This window comes from Rosa rugosa, chromosome 1 (genome assembly GCF_958449725.1).
Source record: "Rosa rugosa chromosome 1, drRosRugo1.1, whole genome shotgun sequence".
NCBI classification, from domain to species: Eukaryota; Viridiplantae; Streptophyta; class Magnoliopsida; order Rosales; family Rosaceae; genus Rosa; species Rosa rugosa.
In genome coordinates this window covers 27,135,676-27,162,589 of record NC_084820.1, presented here as the reverse complement: position 1 = coordinate 27,162,589, position 26,914 = coordinate 27,135,676, and the positions used below count along the sequence as shown (strand labels likewise).

General features: G+C 39.3%; 2 long non-coding RNA genes across 2 annotated transcripts; both read right to left on the bottom strand.

Moving 5' to 3' along the window:
- Positions 1 to 422: 422 nt before the first annotated feature.
- LOC133724475 (uncharacterized) lies at positions 423 to 4,363 on the bottom strand. The gene is made up of 3 exons (XR_009853729.1): positions 2,303 to 4,363; positions 1,715 to 1,791; positions 423 to 656 (listed from the first exon to the last, which is right to left on the bottom strand). It is a non-coding gene; the product is annotated as an uncharacterized LOC133724475 (long non-coding RNA).
- A 3,501-nt stretch (positions 4,364 to 7,864) lies between these two features.
- Positions 7,865 to 11,247, bottom strand: LOC133728056 (uncharacterized). Its single transcript, XR_009855575.1, has 3 exons — positions 9,969 to 11,247; positions 9,381 to 9,457; positions 7,865 to 8,322 (listed from the first exon to the last, which is right to left on the bottom strand). It is a non-coding gene; the product is annotated as an uncharacterized LOC133728056 (long non-coding RNA).
- Positions 11,248 to 26,914: the final 15,667 nt, after the last annotated feature.

The following is a 26,914-nucleotide window of genomic DNA, read 5'->3' as shown; positions in this document are numbered from 1 at the left end:
AATGCACCTGATAGAGTGAGAGATGTGCATTTGATCCTTGAATGGGAACTGAAGCACGATTGGATGTTGCTGCTTAATTCCACCATACACTTTCTTCTGTCTATCAAAATTTTTCCCACCGATGTTTTAGGTACTTCAAAACTGGCCGGTATTGTCTCTGTGTGTGTGAGTGCGCGAGCGCACATATTTACGCATGTCTATACTTCATCATAGTTCATACTTTTGGTTCTTTTTCATAATTTCTCTTTTTCCTTCATCTCTTAACTAAGCAACCAAAGTTAGATTATATTATGCATCATTCACTTGTGACTGCAACTTCTATGTTAACCTTAATTAAGCTTATGTACACCTGCTTTTACAGAAGTAGGATGTCACGCCCCGGATTTTTAATGATAAATTCAAATCCGAAACATGAATTAAACCACTTAATCAAATAAACGTTCTGAATTTTCTTCTCAATATAATCTCACCACAAGGTACACAAACTCCAAATCTCGAAACCTCGAGTTCATTATTACAATTCACTCTCACAAGCAATATTGTAAAGCTCTAAATGAGCATAAAACACCTCACAACTTACAATTACTGTAAAACTCTAACAATTGCTCTAACCGCACGATCACCGTCCTGGTTCTCCTGTCCTGTAGGATTACCCGCTACACAATTTGAATAGTGTACCGGGAGTTGCAACAACACAAAACCCGGTAAGCTTTTGACAGCTAGTATGAGTAAACAAGAAAGAACTGTAGATTTATTAAATTACAAGACCACCACAAACCCACGTTACTTTCTCACTCTCATATATATATATAGACACTTATGAGTTACTCTCAATTTAGCTCATAAGATCACTCACTCTCATATATATATATAGACACTTATGAGTTACTCTCAATTTAGCTCATAAGATCACTCACTCTCATATATATATATATAGACACTTATGAGTTACTCTCAAATTCGCTCATAAGATCACTCACTCTCATATATATATATATAGACACTTATGAGTTACTCTCAAATTCGTTCATAAGATTTCCCAACATTTGGTAGACAGACTCATATATATATATAGACCCTTATGAGTTACTCTCAATTTCCCTCATCAGGTTACCATATATATATTGACACTTATGAGTTACTCTCAATTTCACTCATAAGGTCACTCCACATTTGGCAGACAGACTAGAGCTCTAACTGAACGTAACCACTCGTCCGGCCACAGACGTGATTACGATTTAATACTATTAATAACCACCAGCCCGGTACGAGAGCGTGATTCACTAATAGATGCCATGGTCACCTCGTGACCTAGTGATCTCCACAGATCACAACAATTTATTGTTCCTCAACAATAAAACTCAACACCTCTCACAATATATTGTTTCTCAACAATAAACTCAATACCCCTCACAATATATTGTTCCTCAACAATAAACTCAATACCTCTCACAATATATTGTTTCTCAACAATAAACTCAATACCCCTCACAGTATATTGTTTCTCAACAATAAACTCAATACCTCTCACAATATATTGTTTCTCAACAATAAACTCAACACAACTCCAACAATACATATTATTTCACGTAATAATATATATACAGACATTCACACAGGAATGTCTAATACACCAACAATAGTTCATATGATTGCAAAATAAAGCAATTAAATATATTGGGTTCATAATATGAACCACGTGAGGTTTACTCACCTCGATAATCCCGCTGCGTCTTCAATTCAGCTCAAAATACGATCCACAATCGTCCACCAACTCAAACCGTCAATCACCTAGTCCAATAATGATCTTGACTTAGCAATCATTCATAAACCACACATATACGGAAATCCAACGGTCGGATTCTCACAAATCACATTCCGAATCATTACTTCCCAATTTCAATCCAATTCAACCCAACTTTTCCTGGTTTGACCAGGATTGACCAATTTTGACCAATCGAGACTAATTCGATAATTAACTCAAATTACCGAACAATTTCTTAAAATTGTGATATCGATTTGACATATTAGGTGCACTACAATTTACTAAGGCCACCCAATATATATAAACCTTTCTTTTCTTTACTCACTAACATTTTTACAAAATGTTTATGCAGACCATTGTTATCACAATTTCTCAACTCCACGAACTAATTCAACTCCGTCGACAATTTAACTAACAACAATAATTTTCTACACACAAAGGCCATTTCATGCTTGTCCATAAATAACTAATTTTTCAACAATTAGTCAGTTAATATAACTAACTTGAATTCCTAATTTATAAGGATAGGATTCTCACCTTATCCCGAATCTTGCCAAGGTCATGAACTCGATGATTGCTGCACCTCATGGCCCTCATGCTCATGTAACTCAATCTGTCATCATGCCAAAATGAGTTTGCATCCAATTCCGGCAGCACAAGGGTAGCATCCATTTACATTATTACCATCATCACCACCCACATCATCATCATCATCACCTACATCATCATCACATTAACATCATCACATCATCAACATCAAAATCTGCAAGCTCCACCGAACTCTCACTCCCTCACTCTCATTTCTCAACTCCACAGATCCGAAGTCCTCCCAAAAATGCAGAACTCCTCAGCCACATCCAAATCAATAGCTTCCAAAGCAGCCAAAGCATTACTCTATAACTGGATTGGACCTCTGAACTGTCCCTCACTCACCCACAGTACTCAAACCCTTCTCAAACACCAAAACCTCAAATCTTTTACAAACAGGTCGACGAACTTCGAATCGGATCCTTCGAGCACGGACTGGAGCTCCTTGCTCTGGAGGACGAGGAAGTGAGTCAACTCGGTGGCCGACTAGACCGAGCAAGCAATCTCAGTGGAGAGAGAAGAGAATGGAGAAGGAAGAGAAGACAGGAAGGTGGTAGTGCGATCTGTATCGAGTGGTGCCGGTGCCTCAAGAATGGCCATAATTGTTTTCTTGCAAAAGTGACCTTCTGGGTAAGTCTCATCGCAATTAAAGCAAAGACTCTTTGCTCTTCTCTTTCTTTATTCTGCGGTAGACAACGCCTAATGGGCTGCTTGTTGCTGCTGCCCCCATGGAATCCAAGAAGAAGAAGCAGAAAAGTGATGAAAGGATGATTGCCACCGACACCCACTAACTCAAAATCAAATACCAAGTAATAAATATTGGATATTATTCTAGTGTTGCATGAACTGATGGATGAGAGAGTGAGAGGTAGTGCGCACCATGGGGAGAAAAGGAAAAGAAAGAAAAGAAAGAGGAGGGACCGGGGAAAGGGAAAGGAAAAGAAAAAAGAAAGAAGAAAATATAATTTTCTATTTCAAAAAGAATCCCTAATTTCAAATAATCGTAACTTAATCATACGAGCTCCGAAAATTGCATTCCACATATGCACGCGATCGTATCGACGAGCTCTACAACTTTCATGAAGGAAGTTTTCCAAAATTCCGTACGTAGAAAAGTCGATTTTTCTTGAATCGCACAATCCGAGCTTTTGTTAAAAAGAAAAGTTTCGGGACTTCGATAATTCAAAAAGATGAATTAATTAGAGTAATATTCGTGCAAAATCACTTTAATCATTTCGTACTAATTCATGAAACGAAAATGAAAATTGCGGGTATTACAATCTACCCTCCTTAAAGAAATTTCGTCCCGAAATTTGAGCGTAAGTCAATTCCTCTCGATTAAGGTTGACCTAACCATAGAATCTCCATCTTTTCCAAATCTGTAGTAATCTACAAAGCCTCAGCCCTTTGTATAAAAATACATTTCTATGGCCACTAAATCCTTTCATCACAATGTAAATTCACAAAACAACTGCTCAACATCACTCCACATCAATTACACAAAATCATCACATGGATCATCTCATAGATCCTCACATAGATCTTCACATAGATCTTCACATAGATCATCACATAGATCTTCACATAGATCATCACATAGATCTTCACATAGATCATCACTCTGTACTGGCATACAAGCACAGTAATCACTCCCACAAAGTGTTTCGCTACTCAATTAGCATCACGGTAAATCTCCATAGTAAAACTTAAGCATGCACCACTCTTCACAACCATAGAGATGCATCACTCAAAACAAATCATCCCCAAAAGCACGCCAATAAATTATGTCACCCAATGATGATGACTTGGGCTTGCTCAATCCTTGGGCTAAGCACTAGGGCTGGCCAATTGGGCCTGAAGAAATCGGACCATCCACATTTCGAACCGGCCCAAACCACTTTGGGTTTAACATTTGGGCCTACTATTCGGGCCGAACAATTGGGCTTACCATTTGGGCCTACCATTTGGGCTTACTATTTGGGCTTACTATTTGGGCCTACCAATCGGCCCACCATCTTCCAGCTCGGCTACGGTATGAAATTGTACATACCGTATATACGTATGTATACCGTACAGATCGTATATACGTATGCATACCGTACAACTGTATATTCGTATGCATACCGTACAGACCGTATATACGTATGCATACTGTACAACTGTATATAAGTATACATACCGTACAGACCGTATATACGTATGTATACCGTACATACCGTATATACGTCCGTATATCAAGCATATACGAGATCCAAAAATATTTGTAAGAGGTAAGGTTCGAACTCCCGACCTCGAACACGAAGGTTTTGCTCCCAACCACTGAAGCAAGAGCTGCCTTCATTAATATATGCTCACGTGTTATATTTATTATGTCATAAGTGACATAAATAAAATAACGGGGAAGGCAAGGTTCGAAACCTCAACCTGCCGCACGAAACCTTTGTCCCCCAACCACTGGAGCACAAGCTGTGCTTAATATAATGTGTACAAATTTTATACTTATTATGTCATAAACGAACATAATAAAAATAAACGAGAGGCGAGGTTCGAACCTCAGACCTCTTGTACACGAACTGTACACTCAACCACTCGAGCACGGCTGCTCACGTTATTATCCATACCAATCCTTTTATTTAAACCAACTGTTTCAACTGTTTCAACAATTCGGCCCAACTCATCCAAAACTGTTTCAGAAACTCGGCCCATCATGTCCAAAACTGTTTCTGAAACTCGGCCCATCAGGCCTCCACCCACAGCTACAGTGATGCCTTGATCCGAGACAGGCCCAAGTACGGCCCACTTGTGTCACGGCTTATCCCTTCCGTGATTTACGGCAGTCAAATCTGCTTTCGGCTAAAGCTGTCTGCCACAGCATCTCGAGGTTCGGCCTGTCCCCTTACACGCTCTCCACGCGCCAACAACTTTTCCGGGTTTTCGGATGACTTTAATCCAACGCGTGGATTCAAATTCTGAGATCGTTCATCCAACGGTGGAGATCTGCTCACCTTGTTCTATAAATAGGTGCATTCTGGGGAAAAACTGTTCACTCCAAAAGAAAAGAAATTTTCTTCCGAGCTCAAGCCTTTCTCTCTCAACTCTTCAGCCTTTCTCTTCTCAAATCCCCAGTTTTTCACTCTCAGATCTTCAATCTTTTCCTCCAAATCCTTAATCCTTCTTTCTCAGATCTTTTCTTCCCTTTGAAGATTCGATCTCATCTTTCCTCTGAGAATCTCAGATCTCCAATCACCAGTTCAACAACTCCAATCCTTCTAACAAAATCTCCCTCAAACACTAAACCATGTATTCCTCGATTTCCACATCCTCTCACCCCATGACCCAAGAGCCACGAACTCTGCAACTAATGGAGCTCCAAACCCCACAACAAATGGAACCACAACAACAGCAACCAACAGAGGAGGGAGGAAACACCCAAGCAGCTGGAAGTAGTGCCAACATGGATTTCTGGCGAAGCCGTACCAGGTGGATTCCTACTCCAGAACAAATAAGAATCCTCAAGGATCTTTACTATGTCAAGGGATTTAAGTGCCCAACTACAGAGCAGATTCACGAGATCTGTCTCCAGCTGAACCAGTATGGGTATGTTGAGGGTAAGAACATTTACTTTTGGTTCCAGAACGTCAGGGCTCGAGAGAAGCAGATGAATAGGTGTAATCAGGCTGCTCCAGTGCCCATGAGAACTAGTTCTCTTGGTACTGGTAGATCCATTGATCTCAATTTTGGGTCCACTGGTTCTACTGGTGCTGGTGGATCCATCGACATCAATTTTGGGCCAGCTGGTGGATCCATTGACATCAATTTTGGGTCCACTAGTTCTACTGATGATGGTAGATCCATTGATCTCAACTTTGGTTCCACCTATTCTACTGGTAATGAAGGATTTCTTGATTTAAATTCTGTTTCATATTCTTCCTCACACTTCAACACTAATACTAGTACAACTCTTTTGGCACAACAGGAGGACAAACATCCCTGCAACAACGAGGAGGAGATCACCAGGAGGTTCAAACTCTTCCTCTGTTCCCCGTGCACGGCGAGGACGTCTTTGGTAACCTGAAGGCTACTTCCGAGGAAGGTAGCGCTTTTGGTTACTATTCTGGTGGCTCAGGCGGTTACCACAGTGGCTCAAACGTTTCTCTTGAGCTCAGCCTCAATCCATCCGGAGCTGCTGACTAGGCTTAGTATAGCATAGTCCTCGCTTTTTTTTTCTTTTTTTTTCTTTTTTTTTTTGTAATATAAACTCAATAAGATGGTGTGCATGTTTTCTTTCCTGTTTGTTTAACCAACAACAACACCAAGGATCGAACCTTGGTCACCCAATACTGTTTTCAAAACCATAAACAACTCTACTGCACACATCTTTCATAATGATGCAATAAAAACAATCACTCAAAAAGAATCCAACAATCAATTAAGTCGCATCGAGGTCTAGCTAGTATCCTCTGAGTCAAACCAAACACAACAATTTCATCGATAGGATTAGGGATTTATAAAGCTAAACACATCCTGAGTTAGCTAGGAAAAACCCACGTTTTTAGAGTTACTCTTACAACTCTTATAGAATCTCGATAATTCCATCTATCAATTGCTTCAACAAAAACTCACCACAATTCAATCCCTAACATTTAGCGATTCAGAAATCGAATCAAACTCCATATCACATAGTAATTCACTTGAACCACTATGGATACCTAACAAAGTCACTAAAATCAATATCTGAAATTGCGTTTAACTATATCACCTAAAATCAATCACCAAAGGCAAACCCTTGCCTGACTCTAACATGTCCTCCATGCTTCTTCCTGCACCATACATAGGCCTCAAAATTCAATTTCATTCACTTGAACAAAACTATATTCACAAGTCTGCTATAGACATCAGGGAAAAACCCATACTTTTACTCATAACTTTTCCTTCTAAAAGTTCATCACGTAGTGTATATAAAATCACCACACAACCTTCTTAGTCTACACTAAGAATTCAATCTCACACAAGGTCAGCATAATTGCCTCAGAGTCACTTTAATCACGTATCACATGTCAATTACCAAAACTCCACTAAGACGTCTCTTTATAAAACAAGATATCTAATCCTTGATACGTACACCTCATCTAAACATCTGTACGTCCAACTTAAGAAGACAAAATTTATAACAATTCATACTCGTATCCACACTAGGTACGTGCATAGGTCCACACCATGTCTTCAACCAAACACTTCAACAATCAAAAGAACCTCATTTCCATAAAACAATCCTCGTTGACTTAACAGAGTTGAATCAAGAGGTTCCTATTCCTCAAGGATTGTAACTCGCGGCCACTGAACTTATTCCAATACGAACCTACAAGACAACTGTAAGGTTCTAAGTACAACCCCTTCGAATCTCCATCACCTAAGGAGTATAGTATGCTTGGCTAAGACATGTATAACACTTAAAACACAGTATAAGTCAAATACAAATTCATATTAACCAAGTCAATACTATAGGGAAGGTATTCACGTTCCCTAAACGACCTAGCGGCCTAAACAACTCCCAACACTCACGCATACCCAATGACTTAGCCAATACCGAAGAGCACACGATGGGGATCCGCTGCAGACGGGCCATCACTCGGAAGGTATTGACACATCACCAAATATGCACCTTACGCTCTGATACCAAACTGTCACGCCCCGGATTTTTAATGATAAATTCAAATCCGAAACATGAATTAAACCACTTAATCAAATAAACGTTCTGAATTTTCTTCTCAATATAATCTCACCACAAGGTACACAAACTCCAAATCTCGAAACCTCGAGTTCATTATTACAATTCACTCTCACAAGCAATATTGTAAAGCTCTAAATGAGCATAAAACACCTCACAACTTACAATTACTGTAAAACTCTAACAATTGCTCTAACCGCACGATCACCGTCCTGGTTCTCCTGTCCTGTAGGATTACCCGCTACACAATTTGAATAGTGTACCGGGAGTTGCAACAACACAAAACCCGGTAAGCTTTTGACAGCTAGTATGAGTAAACAAGAAAGAACTGTAGATTTATTAAATTACAAGACCACCACAAACCCACGTTACTTTCTCACTCTCATATATATATATAGACACTTATGAGTTACTCTCAATTTAGCTCATAAGATCACTCACTCTCATATATATATATAGACACTTATGAGTTACTCTCAATTTAGCTCATAAGATCACTCACTCTCATATATATATATATAGACACTTATGAGTTACTCTCAAATTCGCTCATAAGATCACTCACTCTCATATATATATATATAGACACTTATGAGTTACTCTCAAATTCGTTCATAAGATTTCCCAACATTTGGTAGACAGACTCATATATATATATAGACCCTTATGAGTTACTCTCAATTTCCCTCATCAGGTTACCATATATATATTGACACTTATGAGTTACTCTCAATTTCACTCATAAGGTCACTCCACATTTGGCAGACAGACTAGAGCTCTAACTGAACGTAACCACTCGTCCGGCCACAGACGTGATTACGATTTAATACTATTAATAACCACCAGCCCGGTACGAGAGCGTGATTCACTAATAGATGCCATGGTCACCTCGTGACCTAGTGATCTCCACAGATCACAACAATTTATTGTTCCTCAACAATAAAACTCAACACCTCTCACAATATATTGTTTCTCAACAATAAACTCAATACCCCTCACAATATATTGTTCCTCAACAATAAACTCAATACCTCTCACAATATATTGTTTCTCAACAATAAACTCAATACCCCTCACAGTATATTGTTTCTCAACAATAAACTCAATACCTCTCACAATATATTGTTTCTCAACAATAAACTCAACACAACTCCAACAATACATATTATTTCACGTAATAATATATATACAGACATTCACACAGGAATGTCTAATACACCAACAATAGTTCATATGATTGCAAAATAAAGCAATTAAATATATTGGGTTCATAATATGAACCACGTGAGGTTTACTCACCTCGATAATCCCGCTGCGTCTTCAATTCAGCTCAAAATACGATCCACAATCGTCCACCAACTCAAACCGTCAATCACCTAGTCCAATAATGATCTTGACTTAGCAATCATTCATAAACCACACATATACGGAAATCCAACGGTCGGATTCTCACAAATCGCATTCCGAATCATTACTTCCCAATTTCAATCCAATTCAACCCAACTTTTCCTGGTTTGACCAGGATTGACCAATTTTGACCAATCGAGACTAATTCGATAATTAACTCAAATTACCGAACAATTTCTTAAAATTGTGATATCGATTTGACATATTAGGTGCACTACAATTTACTAAGGCCACCCAATATATATAAACCTTTCTTTTCTTTACTCACTAACATTTTTACAAAATGTTTATGCAGACCATTGTTATCACAATTTCTCAACTCCACGAACTAATTCAACTCCGTCGACAATTTAACTAACAACAATAATTTTCTACACACAAAGGCCATTTCATGCTTGTCCATAAATAACTAATTTTTCAACAATTAGTCAGTTAATATAACTAACTTGAATTCCTAATTTATAAGGATAGGATTCTCACCTTATCCCGAATCTTGCCAAGGTCATGAACTCGATGATTGCTGCACCTCATGGCCCTCATGCTCATGTAACTCAATCTGTCATCATGCCAAAATGAGTTTGCATCCAATTCCGGCAGCACAAGGGTAGCATCCATTTACATTATTACCATCATCACCACCCACATCATCATCATCATCACCTACATCATCATCACATTAACATCATCACATCATCAACATCAAAATCTGCAAGCTCCACCGAACTCTCACTCCCTCACTCTCATTTCTCAACTCCACAGATCCGAAGTCCTCCCAAAAATGCAGAACTCCTCAGCCACATCCAAATCAATAGCTTCCAAAGCAGCCAAAGCATTACTCTATAACTGGATTGGACCTCTGAACTGTCCCTCACTCACCCACAGTACTCAAACCCTTCTCAAACACCAAAACCTCAAATCTTTTACAAACAGGTCGACGAACTTCGAATCGGATCCTTCGAGCACGGACTGGAGCTCCTTGCTCTGGAGGACGAGGAAGTGAGTCAACTCGGTGGCCGACTAGACCGAGCAAGCAATCTCAGTGGAGAGAGAAGAGAATGGAGAAGGAAGAGAAGACAGGAAGGTGGTAGTGCGATCTGTATCGAGTGGTGCCGGTGCCTCAAGAATGGCCATAATTGTTTTCTTGCAAAAGTGACCTTCTGGGTAAGTCTCATCGCAATTAAAGCAAAGACTCTTTGCTCTTCTCTTTCTTTATTCTGCGGTAGACAACGCCTAATGGGCTGCTTGTTGCTGCTGCCCCCATGGAATCCAAGAAGAAGAAGCAGAAAAGTGATGAAAGGATGATTGCCACCGACACCCACTAACTCAAAATCAAATACCAAGTAATAAATATTGGATATTATTCTAGTGTTGCATGAACTGATGGATGAGAGAGTGAGAGGTAGTGCGCACCATGGGGAGAAAAGGAAAAGAAAGAAAAGAAAGAGGAGGGACCGGGGAAAGGGAAAGGAAAAGAAAAAAGAAAGAAGAAAATATAATTTTCTATTTCAAAAAGAATCCCTAATTTCAAATAATCGTAACTTAATCATACGAGCTCCGAAAATTGCATTCCACATATGCACGCGATCGTATCGACGAGCTCTACAACTTTCATGAAGGAAGTTTTCCAAAATTCCGTACGTAGAAAAGTCGATTTTTCTTGAATCGCACAATCCGAGCTTTTGTTAAAAAGAAAAGTTTCGGGACTTCGATAATTCAAAAAGATGAATTAATTAGAGTAATATTCGTGCAAAATCACTTTAATCATTTCGTACTAATTCATGAAACGAAAATGAAAATTGCGGGTATTACATAGGAAGACCTCGTCACTCTTGTACACTCCATATCATCTCTTTTGTGAAGAAAGCAACCTAGTACTAAGAATTATTTGGTATGCAAATCCTGCTTTTTTCAGTCTTGCAATTACTATGACCACAATTTTAACTTTCAACAATTAGCAAGTTTTTATTCTGTCATTTATATATATGCATCGCTATTAATATTTATAGTCTTTATTGTTTGCCATTATTGCGATTTGAAGCTACTATCAAGGGCTATCTTATCTTCTGAGTACTGATTTGCAGATAGCATGCATTTAGTATGAAAACCCGACACGCATGTTGTACTCCTACTGATCAAGGGAAATCTACTCTTATGAGAATTTTGCAAATGGAACTTTTCGCTTGTATTCACATAGTTTGAACCAGAATGGGAGTTAGTCAAATAGTGACCCTTTAGTGTAATATGGAAATCATTCACTCTAATGTAAAATCTCAGAACTGTTTAAGTATATTGGTATTGAGAGAGATTGATGAGAGAGATGTGTATTATTATTGAGAATAGGAGCCCTATATATAGGGATTACAAAGTACTAGTTCTAATGTTACAAGGAATACCAATCCGTGTAGGATTGGGAAATCTAGAACCTTCTCTCCTATTGCTACTCCTAGTTTGATAAGGCACACTAAATCGATATTCCTTCAACACTCCCCCTTGTGCCGCTTCAAACTTGGTGGTGACGCTTCATCCGTTGCCTCGTTAAAAACCTTGCCAGGTAACAAAAACCCTGTGGGATAAAAATAACCCTGGTCGAAGGACAAAAAGAGCACAACACGTCTTTCACTCTTCGAGATCGAACATGTAGACATCATAACTCCCCCTGATGTCGATATCTCCCCCTGATTGCTACAATCGTGGGAGTTCGGATAACTTTCTCAATCCGATGCTCTTCACATGTTTCTCGAAGGTGGACTTAGGTAACGACTTAGTGAATAAGTCCGCTACATTATCCTTTGATCGGATTTGATTCACTTCAATCTTTAGAAGTGATTGTTATTGCTGATTATAAAAGAACTTAGGCGATATATGCTTGGTGTTGTCGCCCTTGATGAAACCTAACTTCATTTGTTCAATACAAGCTGCATTATCCTCATAAATGCATGTAGGTTCATCTGTGGTAGACTTCAAACCACAACTTCCTTGAATATGTCGAATCACAGATCTTAGCCATATACATTCACGAACGGCTTCATGTAGAGCAATAATCTCTGCATGATTCGAGGAAGTAGCAACAAGGGTCTGTTTTGTAGACCTCCAAGATATCGCAGTGCTTCCCATGGTAAAGACATAACCAGTTTGGGAGCGACCTTTGTGAGGGTCAGAGAGGTACCCTGCATCAGCAAAACCCATCAAGACATCATTGTCGTTTTGATGGAGGGAGATAGGAGGACGCCAGCTACCATGAGCGGCGGCGGCGCCGGCGACGGCAACATGGCCGGCGGCCATTCCATGGACGGGGGCGTTATGCCTTTTGGGGTCCGATCCCAACTTTCCGTCATTCCTTTTCTCTCTGTAGGGATAGAATAGGCCCATATCAATCGTACCTCTTAGGTATCGAAAGATGGTCTTTACACCAATCCAATGGCGGCGTGTTGGCGCAGAGCTATGTCGAGCTAACAAGTTCACTGCGAATGAGATATCCGGTCTTGTGCATTGAGCTAAGTACAATAATGCGCCTATTGCACTCAAATAGGGCACTTCGGCCTCTAATGGTTCTTCGTCCTCATCCCTTGGACGAAACGGATCTTTTCCTGGCTCAAGACTACGGCCGATCATGGGAGTACTCGCAGGCTTCGCTTTATCTTCATTAAAGCGCCTTAGAATTTTCTGAGTATATGCAGACTGATGGATCAAAATCCCATCACTACGGTGCTCGAGTTCTAAACCGAGACAAAACCGTGTTTTCCCAAGATCTTTCATCTCAAATTCGGATTTCAAATATTTAGCAGTTTCCTTCAACTCATCTAGAGTTCCAATTAGGTTCATGTCATCGACATAAACTGCTACGATTGCAAATCCGGAACTTGTTCTTTTAATGAACACGCATGGGCATATTTCATTGTTAATATATCCCTTCCCAATCAAGTAGTCACTTAGACGGTTATACCACATCCGTCCGAATTGTTTTAATCCATATAGTGAGCGTTTTAATCTTATTGAAAACGCGCTCCGTGGTTTAGAGTCACTTGATTTGGGTAATTGAAGTCCATCTGGAACCTTCATATATATCTCTGAATCTAGATCCCCATAAAGATATGCTGTAACCACATCCATAAGCTGCATGTCAAGTTTTTCGGAAACTACCAAACTGACAAGGTAGCGGAACGTTATAACGTCCATTACGGGAGAATATGTCTCCTCGTAGTCGATTCCAGGGCGTTGTGAGAAACCTTGCGCCACAAGGCGGGCTTTATATCTTATCACCTCATTTTTCTCATTACGCTTTCTAACAAAGACCCATTTATGGCCAACAGGCTTTACACTTGGGGGTGTCTGCGTTACAGGCCCAAATACCTGTCTCTTTGTTAGTGAATCCAATTCAACCTGGATCGCATCTTTCCATTTAGGCCAATCTGCTCTTCGTTGACATTCTTCTACAGAGCGAGGTTCGATATCATCATATTCTATAATTCCTTTTGCAATATGATATGCAAATGCATCATCAATCGCCATAGAATTTCTATCCATCATCTCATGTACACTAGTGTAATTTATGGAGATCTCTTTATTCTCTGGAGTTGGTTCTGATATTGGAGCGTCCCCCAATGATGTCTCTTGGACATAACCATAATCCGGAATATTCTCATGAGATGGATTATTCACATCGATGATTAATGGATTGTTTTGTGCCAAACTCGCTTTCTTTCTTGGGCGAGAATCCATCGAACCTATGGGCCTCCCGCGCTTCCTGGCAGGAGCCGTGGGCCTAGCCATAACGTCACCATCATTGAGAGATGGGACGTTGGCGCCATGCTCATGCATTCTTGAGTTGGCGTCATGTCCTCTACTTTTAGGGACTTCAATCCTTGCAGGCACGTTTGCAGCAGGTATGTGTGATCTCGTCACTTTAGCGATATCAGAAAACGCATCAGGCATCGATTCTGCTACGTTCTGAAGATCGAGAATTCTCCGCACTTCAATTTCGGACTGTGCGGTTCGGGGATCAAGATGAGACAGAGTGGGGACAGACCACGACAATTCCTGTCGTTCCTGTTGAACATTGATGTTCTTATCTCCCCCTAACGACGGGAAGACTGTCTCATCGAAGTGACAATCCGCAAATCTAGCGGTAAAGAGATCGCCTGTCAAGGGTTCTATGTATCGGACAATCGTTGGAGAATCATATCCAACATAAATGCCTAATCGTCGTTGAGGACCCATTTTGGTGCGCTGTGGCGGCGCAATTGGCACATAAACTGCACACCCAAATATGCGTAAGTGTGAGACATCAGGCTCATACCCAGTAACCATCTGAGACGCAGAGAAGGGTTGAGTGGCAGTGGGCCTCAGACGAATAAGCACAGTTGCATGCAATATTGCATAGCCCCAAGCAGAAATAGGGAGATTGGTGCGCATTACCAATGCCCTAGCGATCATTTGTAGTCGTTTAATGGCGGCTTCTGCGAGACCATTTTGGGTGTGAACATGAGGAACAGGATGTTCAACATCGATCAATCCCAATGGACATGCAATAATCATCAAAAGTCTTTGATGTAAACTCTCCAGCATTGTCTAATCTTATAGACTTAATAGGATGATCAGGGTGGTGAGCCCTTAACTTAATTATTTGTGCTAGGAGTTTAGCAAATGCAGCGTTCCTTGTGGACAATAGCATGACATGTGACCAGCGTGTCGATGCATCAACCAATACCATAAAATATCGAAATGGTCCGCATGATGGTTGAATAGGTCCACAAATATCACCTTGGATTCTCTGCAAGAATGGTATATTTTCTTTGGTGTCCTTTGCATAGGATGGTCTCGATCCTAACTTTGCTAAAGAGCAGGCTTTGCAGAACGAATGATGGGCTTTAGAAACAACCAATGAGGATTTTGGTTGAGCCACAAAATCACAAGTGACTTTAGAAGTAAAAGTTGGAGACAAAGGAGCCTTGGTGGCGTCAATGCCACCCTGAGGCCGCAGGGGGAAGGCGGCGCCGGCCAAGGATGGCCGGATTTGGGGGTGAACGGCGCCGTGAGGCGCAGGGGCTCCTTCGGTGTCCAAAACCGAGCTTTACTTCTTTTCGTTCTGAAAAAGGGATGTCCGTGTGAAGTCTTTAATATACGGATCATCATGTCACGACCTGGGTGTCCCAAACGGTCGTGCCAAAGCCTATATGTGTCGGAATCCCATAAATCATCTCTCATGACATGGTTGGATTCAATGACTCGAATAGTGGTTGCATACAACCCACTAGAGCGACACATAAGTTTCTCTAAGACTCGTTTATGTCCGTAGTCATTAGAGGTGATGCAAAGGAACTCTTGTCCATTCTCACAATGTGTTTCCACATGAAAACCATTGGCTCTTATATCTTTGAAACTCAATAGGGTTCTTCCTGCCCTAAGAGCATAAAGAGCTTCGGTGACATTTAAAATTGTGCCATTTGGCAATATAAATTGGGCTGGTCCTCGACCAAGAATCAATTGAGATGATCCAGCCATCGTAGTCACAGAAGATTGAGTAGGCGTCATCTCAAGAAATAACTGCCTATTTCGAAGTATGGTGTGCGTAGTAGCACTATCCACGAGGCATTCTAGCTCTCCGGGAAACATACTTGAAATTAATAAAGTTCGAATCAAAATCGACACTTTATTTCAATGAAAGCCAATGATTACGTCAAAGTTTCTAAATTTAATCCAAAAAGGGTAATCAAGCTTAGACAAGTAGTAGTTACTCAATCCGTTTGGTAATTCCAATTTGGTTGTGACCAGGTAAGGTAAGGCGAGATTTTGGTGGAGCGTTGCTCACTTTTAAAACCGTTCTCTCAGTTCAAACATTGCCTAGACATCACAATTACTCTTGAGTACGCCTAGTGAGAAAGAGTTATAACCACTGTCTTTGTTGATAGTTTCCAAATTTTTGGATATGGATTGAAACCAATGACGCTTATATGGTCAGATTTTTATGCTTACGAACGCTCTTAGTCCGTAGCCTACGAACGCTCTTAGTCCGTAGCCTACGAACGCTCTTAGTTCGTAAAAATCGATGCTCACGGACGCTCTTAGTCCGAAGATTACGAACGCTCTTAGTTCGTATGTAGCGTGAATCCCCACGATTCTGCTTTGAATCGAACCCACGTTCTATGAAAGGTGGGATGAAGAAGAAGGGAGGTTTTTAAGTCCCCGAGAAAAAGAAGAAATATTTAAATTTCAAAACTTACTCTTGAATACTTACTCATGAATACTTACTCATGAATTTCAGAATTTGAAATTCTCAATACACGCGCGTGTTGATGCAGGCGTGTAGGATTGCAGGCGTGCTATCGATCCTGGGTCGGGGATTGCAAACTATCTTTCAATCCCTGCTGTGTGGCCGATACAGGTCTGGCCGAGGTAAGCCGAGGAGCTGGCCGACAGATGCGTGTGCAGGGGCAGACACGCAGATGAGGCTAGCGTGGGCTAGGAGCTGCTGCAGTGATGCTTGAAGGTGGCAGCAGCGGTTTTTCAAGGATTTTTTTTTTTGTTGAAATTCGGAGCAGATCTGCCTCTGAACATCTTTCACTTCGATTGGTGTACAGGTCTCAAAACAACTCCGATAAGGCTGAAATTCGGAGGTCAGATAGTAGAGATAGAGACGAACAACTTTGATGAAGGAAGCATTTTGATATGAGGTCCCTATCAAGACGTTTCGGGGCTTGCAATCAGACTGATCTGCACAGTAACTAGCGTCCTGCTGTGCAGCAGGGGCAGTAGGCGGCACACGGGTGCGTAAGGGCTTCAGGGGCAGCGTGCAGCGCAGGGGCGTGCAGGTGGGTAGCAGCGGCTAGTCTAGCACGGGCTAGGTGCAATTGTGAAAAGGTGATGTTGAAGAATTTTCTGGTTTTGGATTTTTGATCTCAAGGTTAGGGCTCGTGCTGATAACGTGTTTAAGTATATTGGTATTGAGAGAGATTGATGAGAGAGATGTGTATTATTATTGAGAATAGGAGCCCTATATATCGGGATTACAAAGTACTAGTTCTAATGTTACAAGGAATACCAATCCGTGTAGGATTGGGAAATCTAGAACCTTCTCTCCTATTGCTACTCCTAGTTTGATAAGGCACACTAAATCGATATTCCTTCAACAAGAACGTAATATTAATGAGATACTCTTTCTTCCCTAAAAAATTATAAGTGTGAAGTCTATATATATTTTAAAATATACTTGGAATCTAAGATGAATTCAATGCAGACCACGCTGGGTTTCAACGGTTGGTGAGGTTATTTGGCATCCCCCACCTTTGGGGTGGATTAAAATAAACTCTAATGGTGCATGGAAGCATGAATTTGGGTTCGGTGGTTATGGGGCGATTTTTCAGGATTATAGAGGGAATTACCTTGGTTCTTTTGCTTCTAATCTTGACATTCCTAGTTCGGTGGCGGCAGAAATTATGGCTGTTATTGAGGCCATTGAACTTGCTTGAGTTAGAGACTGGAAGCACATATGGTTAGAAGCTGATTCTGCCATCATTCTCAACTTCATCCAATCCCCTCATTTGGTTCCTTGGAAGCTTCGTATAGCGTGGAATAATTGCTTGCACTACATTTCACAGATGCAATTCCGATCTTCACATATTTTTCGAGAAGGTAATCATGTTGCCGATGCTTTAGCAAATTATGGTTCATCCTCTATAGGTTTCATTTGGTGGGACTGGACTCCCTCTTTTATTCATGCTAATTGTAATAGAGATCGACTAGGACTACCAAACTTTCGTGTTCAGTAGTTGGTGTCGTTTAGTTGTTTGGCTTTTGCTTGGGAGGTTTGGTTTGGTCCCCCTCCTTTTGTAATATTTTTTTTTTTCAATAATTTCTGGGGGTTTTGGAGGCTTTCTGCCTCTCTTAATCTCCAGTTTGCCAAAAAAAAAAAAAAGAATTTTATTATTAAAACTATTTCTTTCGGAGAAAAATTATTTTCAAGAGTGTTCATAGTAATATTCTTAGAGTTACATATATCGTCTTTTAGTGCTCATTATTACCACCATTGAAAATTTATCTAACAAATTATTCCTGATTTGTTAGATAAATTTTTAGGGAAAATTTATCATTGATAAATTTTAGGGAAACGATATTCGAGAGAGAATTGCTGTAAGTTCTCATTGATAATAGGGGCATCTTTATATAGAGGATTACAATGTATAGAATCTGAATCGTACAAGGAAAGATAATCATACAATGAATGGATATCTCTAAGATACTCTCCGAGATTATCTCTAATTAAAACCTTATTACCACTAGGTCAAGTAACCTAGAGTTTGGGCTAGACATAATTCGGATTTACTTAAACACTCCCCCTTGTGTCGCCCAAACACGGTGCTTCTCTCGTTGACTCGTTAAAAACCTTGCCGAGTAACAAAAACCCTGTGGGACAAAAATAACCTCGGTCGAAGGGGAAAAAGAGCACAACACACCCTTCACGTTTCGAGACCATACGCGTAGACATCTCCCCCTGATGTCTGCATCTCCCCCTGATGACTACGGTCATGGGGGTTCGGATAACTTCCGTAAATGATGCTACCAACATGTTTCTCGAAAGTGAAATTTAGGCAATGACTTAGTGAGCAAGTCTGCCACACTGTCCTCAAATCGAACCTAGTTCACTTTGATCTTGAGGAGAGTCTGTTGTTGCTGATTATTCTTGGTGTTGTCGCTTTAGATGTAGCCTTACTTCATTTGTTCAAAACAAGCAGCATTATCCTAAATGCTTGTAGGCTCATCTGTGGTAGTCTTCAAACCACAATTGTTCAAACATGCGTAATTATGGATCCAATCCATATACATTCACGAACCACTTCATGAAGAGCAATAATCTCTGCATTGTTCGAAGATATAGCAACTAGGATCTGTTCTGTAGACCTCCAAGATATCATGGTCTTTACCCATGGTGGACACTTAACCAGTTTGAGAATGACCTTTGTGTGGGTCAGAGTGATACCCAATATCAGCAAAACCTTCCAAAACAGTTATCGTTTTGGGATGGGGATAGTGGACGCAGGCCAGTATTGGCGGTGTTCCAGGCGTGTGATGGGTCAGAATCCATCATCTCTCTGTAGGGATAGAACAAGCCCATATCAATCATACATCTCAAGTACCAAAAGATATCTTTTACACCAATGCAATGGTGTCGCGTTGGTGCAAAGCTATATCTAGCTAACAAGTTCATGGAAAACACTAGGCCAAAAAAAGCTAACAGACAACGGACCAAAATCGTTGTGTGATTTGGATGATCTCCGTTGTGTATCGGAGCGTTGTGTGATGAAAAATGGCACAACGGTGGAAAGCCGTTGTCTGAAACACAAACAGTCGACAGTTTCTTTGTTATCAGCGTTATGCCTTCTCTCGGCAGATGTCAGGTATAGCTACCGCGCTGCCATGGGCAGCATGGCAGGTGCATGCATCAGACAACAAAACTTGTTTCAAGCTGTTGTTGGAAAGCCTAGTCAGACAACGTATTTTTTAATTTCACTGTCGTCTGATTTCTCCTCACACTTTAGTTATAGAGTATGATTGTTGTGTGACTTGATTTTGGACAATAGAGTTCAGTTTTTACAGTTGTGTGATCGTAAATGAGAAGACATAGTTTTTGTAAAACCATTGTGTGATATGTAAAAATGCATTGAGTAGATGACCCAATTTTGTGTATTCAGACAACGTTGGATTGCCATTATATAAAACTGTTGTACGATGCATAATAATGCTCCATTTTACCTAATGAACGTTGATCAATTAGAAAGAAAACACATTGTAAACCAATCAAATGAGTAATCCAACCCATTCTACATACCTCAAATTTTAAAAGGGAGGATTTCCCAATCATCTAAGCCAACATTCAAAAAAGAAAACTATTCTCATACATGCCTATCTAATTGGGATATCAAAAGCTGATACAAATACATATTGTTTCAAAACAGGCCTCTTATAAAGTCTGCATTGATGGTTAGCAAATTCCTTGAACAAATTCTTTAGCATCTTAGCTGTCCTGTATTCTCGACTACCCAAAATGAGAACCTTTAACTCATTGCTACTTGAAGTTCTGCCCTCCAATGCTATCTACAAAACATATAGAAAGAGTACATTATGGAGCAATTGAGCTATGCAACTATACAAGAAAGTGCACACCTTTATAAACATCTCTGAAAAATATGCAAGTATTAGGCCCAATCGTACCTATTAGAGTAATGGAATCACAATGACAACAGAAAAGCAAGACAAAAAATTTGTTATACTTATCAACATAAAAATTCATGGCTTCAAAAAACTAGGATTCAAAGAAGATACTCATGGCTTCATGGCCTTAAGTTCATAAAACTTCACTGCTACCAAGAAAGAAATATAAACCAACTATCAGAGAACAACATTCAATAATATTCAGGGAAGAATGAAAAAATATATTGCTGAATGCAACATTTTAAGAAGAAATAGTCTACTGTTGCTTCTTAGTTCACTTTGAAGTTACTCAAAGACTAAGCTACATGGTGCAGGTGTAACAGATATAGCTTTAATGACCATAACATATCCTTGATCTATCATGAAATAAAAGAGGATAAGCCTAGAAGACTGATATCTCAAACACCTCCATACGTGAAATACATAAAACTATTAAACAAAGTAAATTATAAATTTCTCTAATCCCAAAGGCTCAAAAGTTAGCAAGTGCTTCTTAGAAACACCTAATTCTACCTCTTACACACATAACAAGAGATGAAATAAAAGATGGGAATAAAACATGATAAGGTCTGAGTAGGAATACGTACCTCATTGAAACCATGACGGGCCTTGATCACAAATGTGGAGAAGAGAGAAAATGGTAAATCTGTGATTTGATCCAAAGATGCTAACTTTCATTACCTCAAAACTCCAAAGGAAAAAAGAAACAAGAAGCAAAAACTTAACAGAATTCAATTGTAGGTACCTAGAGTTGAATGGAGAGTGGGTAAACATCACGGGAATGAAGAAAGCAATCAACGACATCCAAGTGACCAGCCCTGTTAGTTGACCTCTATCCAGCCCCTCTTCTCTGAGTCAAGTGGCAATGGGCATAACAAAATGAGAATCATGCAGACAATTTTGATGGGGTGTAGTATTCAATCAACATGCAGCCTAAGATCTTAGACATGAGGACACCAATTATTTGAGAAACCTTTAATAAACTGAACAGAAGGCCACATAAATTGATGATTGATCAATGTTTTTGTTTCCAAGACAACTATAGTCATAACATCTTTTGGTGAAAGACCATTAAATAAATACTTGCTCACTAAAAGACATCTTGTAGTGAAGTAAAAACCTTGGATTTGAACAAAAGAGAACACTTATTTTGTAGTTATAGACAGCATTTTAGGTACCTGGGTATTCAAGTTTTGAAGTTATATGTATACAAACCATCACCAAAATGACCCAAAGCATGCAATCCAGCATTCACCCATGAGCACAAATCCTATGAAAAGAATACAATAATGAAAAAATTTATGGTAATTTGATCAGAAGTTTGTTTCAAAATCAATGATAACGAGTTTGGATAAACAACTATACTAGATAACCCCAGTCAACAATTTCACTTCAATCTTAGCAAACAAAGTAGCAATAAGAGAAGATAAAACAGATTATGAGTGAAAATCACAATAAAAAGTAAGATACTGATAATCATTTTTAAGTGACCTAAAGTTTATTCCCAAGTAATTTAATCCAAGGTTTAGATACCAATACCTCATAGAACTTGATACTAATGCCCAGAATTTAAGCTTAAAAAAAAAAATAATAACAGAAGTAACCTAAATATAAAGTATGCGTCACATTGTAGTAGCAAGTAAATTCCATGTGACTTTACAAAGCATCCTCTGACCATGTAAAGGTCAATAGACTCAATGCCATCTTTCACACAAGCACACCAATGTTATAGACATTAAAAGAAAATAGCCAATTAAAAGAATTTATGAAACCCAGAAGTCATAACATCTTCATAAAAAAATAATCTGAATAAATTTACTTCACTAAGAATGTATGATAAGAAAACACCTTCTTTAACCTGGTTTTGATCTCAGACTTTTTGGACTGGTTGTAAATGCGCCTTTTCTCAGCCTGGAGAGCTTGCTTTTCGACATAATTGAGCCTCTTGGTTGGAGCAGCCTCACAAACCACAAAGTGACAAACTGACCTCTAACTTGGGCTCACAGACAAATACCCTGCAAATAGAAAAACTCATATATCAAATTCCTATTTGAATTAACAACTTCTCAGACTGGTTGCTGAGAGATCAGTCAGAAAAAAAAAAAAAAACCAAAACTTTAGACCAAAAATAGCAAAACCCTCCATCCATATGTGCTTAATTACACTTGAAGGGCTACTGCAGGTGGGTCTTTCTATTTCTTGAAGACCCAATATACGAAAAAGTTTAGAACTTTGTTGAACATTTTCCAATTGAAACTTTCTCCGAAATCAAATTTCAAGACGAACAAAGATAAATACGAAATTGAGAGAATTGATCACCTTTGGAGAAGAAATCGTGAGAAAGTGAGAGAAGGGAAACCATCACTCACAGCAAATCATCACCATTAATCGTCTTCCTCTTCTCCTTCTGACACTTATCACTAGCTCTAAACACTAAAACCCCCACAATTAATCCCAAATTGAACCAAAAGTGGTCCGATTGAACATAAGAACAAATACCAAAAAGAAGAGATGGTGAAATTACTCACAATGATGAAGCTGAAGAATTCAGAGTCCTTGGCGTACTTAGTGATGGCTACGACACGTCATAGGACACTCTAGCACTTGCACTTGTGGATGAGGATCAGCGCTTGCTCGCTCGCCATGTGCAGCCACCATGAGAGAGACACATGAGAGAGAGATGAAGGAGAAAAAAGTGGATCTGAGGAAATCGAGTACCCACAAATCCCCAAATCCAGTAGCCCACAAATCAAATTGCCGTGAAACCCCCAAATCGAGTAGACTACAAATCCCCAAATCGACATTGTAAACCCAGAGATCGAAGAACCCTAAATCTTCAGCAGATCGAAGAACCTCCTTCCTCTTCTTAGTACACAGAATCCTTATCTTCTTCACAAACGGAACTTAGTTACGGCTGAGTCGAGATACTAGAACCCTAATCTCAGCGGTGATGTAGATGTAGATGGAGGAAGGGATTGTAGAGACGATAGAAGAGGAGCGATATGGGGAGAGAGAGAGAAAAAGCAAGAGGAGACGATGTTTTGAGGAGAGATGGTTTCGAGGAAACAACTATTTTGTCTAAGTGGCTAGAGACAAAGTCAATAGCCTTAATTAAGATGTCAAAGAGGTGTTTTTTTTTTTTCATTATCAGACAACACACGGATCAAATTATGTTGTCTAATTATGTACACTTTAAATTTGAGCTGAGATTTTATAGAGGGAAAGTTCCCGCTATATGCAATCAAAGTATCAGCTTTGGCGCTAGAGATAGGCATTTCTCATTCAGACAACATGAATAAGTCATTTATGTTGTAGGAGCTTGCAACATTACATATATGTCAATAAAAATTTGTAGATTTGGGGGGAATGAGTGGCATTTGGAGGCACATCCAAACATTCTCAATGTATATTCCTCGATTATACAACACTAAGTAAAAAAACTGTTGTATGACATTTTACAAGCTACACTCATACAACAGGTATAACTATTTCGTTGTACTATGTAATACATATTTGAACCCAAATTTGTGTCAAGCTAGGAGGGAAATCTGTTGCTCTTTTTTTTAGAATTCACACAACAAAATATGTTTGTCAGTGTTGTGTAATCACCTTCTACATAAAAACTTCAAAATTTTTATGGCCTTATACAACGTAGGGTTCTTAATTAATCTTGTTGTATGATTGACTTTCTATCATCACACAACATCTTTTTTTTTTTCGTTGTGCAAAAAGTGTTGTATATTGAGGTTATTGGCCTAGTGAAATGAGATGTCCGGTCTTGTGCATTGAGCTAAGTGCAATAATGCGCCTATTGTACTTAAGTGAGACACTTCTGTCTCTAGCACATCTTCGTCATCATCCTTTGGGCGAAGAAGATCCTTTTCAGGATCAAGACTACGGACGATCATGGGGGTAATTGAAGGTTTGACATTGTCAAAAATGTCTAAGCATCTATGAACACGATGTGCAAGTTCCAAACTGAGACATAATCGTGTTCTCCCAAAATCCTTCATCTCAAACTCGGATTTCAAGTGTTCAGCAGTTTCCCTTAATTCTTTAAGGGCTTCTAATGAAGATCATGTCCAACATGAACCGCGATAGAATCCGAAACTTGTTATGGAAATGTGTGGGCATACCCCTTCCTAATCAAGTAGTCACTTTAGTGAGCGCTTCAACCTCTTTGTAAAGCGCGCTCCGTGGTCTAGAGCCACTTGACTTGGATAAATGAAGTTCACCATGAACCTTCATGTATATTTCGTATCTAGATCCCCATAGAGATACGTAGTGACGACATTCGTAAGCTGCATGATCAGTTACTTGGAAACTACCAAACTGACAGGGTAGTGGAGTATAATGACATCCGTTATGAGAGAATATATCTCATCGTAGTCGATTCCAGGGCGTTTTGAAAGAAGCCATGCGCCATAAGGCGAGATTACCATATCTTTTTCTCATCACGCTTTCTAACGAAGACCCATTAGTCAATAGATTTTATGTTACAAGGTGTTGGCATCACTAGCTCAAAAACATTCCTCTTCGTTAGAGAATCCAACTTAACCTGGATCGCATTTTTCAATTTAGGCCAAATTTCTCTACGTTGGCATTCATTCATCATCGGATCGTGGTTCGATATCATTAGACTCAACAAACTCATGCGCAACAAAATGAGCAAATACATCATCAATTATGATGGAGTTTCTATCCCACGTCTCATGTACACTAGTGTAATTTTCAAAGAGCTCTATATTCTCAGGAATAGGTTCTGACGTTGAGGCGTCTCCCAACGGTAACCTTAATCCAGAAGATTCTCATGAGACAGATTTTGACTGTCGATGATCAAAGGATTGGAATGTGCCAAAATATCCTTCGAACTCACGGGCCTCCGACACATTATAGCTGGGGCCATAGCCTATAATGCCAGAGTGCCACTCTTTTTGGCGTTGGTGCCATGCCTACCTCCGTGTAGGGTAGCGCTACGTCCTCTCGTAGGGATGTCCTTCCTTGCAGCAGATGTGTGATCTCGTCACTTTAACAGGGATCGAGATGAGATATAGTGAGGACAGGCCACGACAATTCCTGTCGTACCTGCTGAACATCCATGTTCTTATCTGCCCCTAATGACGGGAAGACTGTCTCATCAAAGTGACATCCACAAATCTAGCGGTAAGGAGATCGCCTAGCAAGGGCATTAAGCCAAGGATGGCGCCATCTTTAATTTGGTGAGGTCGGAAACGATTTTGTTTGGATGTCACTAGCGCAGGGCCGAACTTGAGATTTTCAAACTTGAGGGGTGAACTTTAAAAGTTGGATCTTTTAATCATAGTATACATTCAGTTTTTTTTTTTTCCATAAGAATTTTTTGGAAATAAATTTATAAACTCAAAACTAACAATAAAAATAGCAAACGTGAAAAATATTAAAGCCGAACATGTTCCAAACTAAAATTTAAAAGATTAAGCTAAAGATGTTCTAAATTGGAATTATGAAAATATAAGCTAAGAGCAACTCCAACAGAGTACCTAAAGCAAAGTTAAATATCACTTTTAGTAATTAAAATGGTAGCTATATATATTAGCAATGAATTTTGAATAGTTATATTTCTATTTTCTATTTTGTTTGCCCTTTATCCATACGGCAATTTATAATTTGATAAAACATTTTAAATAACTAGTATTGTTGGAGAAAAATTGTTAAACATATAGTTATTTTTCACTTTTAGTTATTTTAACTTCAAATATAGTTTATGTTGTTGAAGATGCTCAAAAAAATGTTATACACTAAAAGTTATTTTTTATTTTTTATTATTATTTTTTTTTTTTAGAATGACACTAAAAGTTAAATTAAAAAAGTTGGAATGGTTGAAAAAAAAAAAGGAGAGATTTACTTTTCTTTGACCATAGGATAATTATATTGTTGCATATAATGTATATGCATCGATCAAAGAAGATATTATTTAGGATAAATCGATAAGATGTGATGGTTTTGAAGAGAAAATCATGTGAGTGGAAGATAAAAATAAGTGGGCAATGGTTCAGTAAGAGCCTAGCACTAACTGTGATGATTATAACACTTGAGGCAACTTTGGAGTTTTCACAGCTAATGCACACAATGATTTGAACAAAGGAATGGTGGGAACTGGTCGGAACGGTGTTCTAGCTAGGAAGACTCAATTGAATTATAAAGAAGAAGGGTTCTATGAGATCAAGTCTGCAAAACTACCT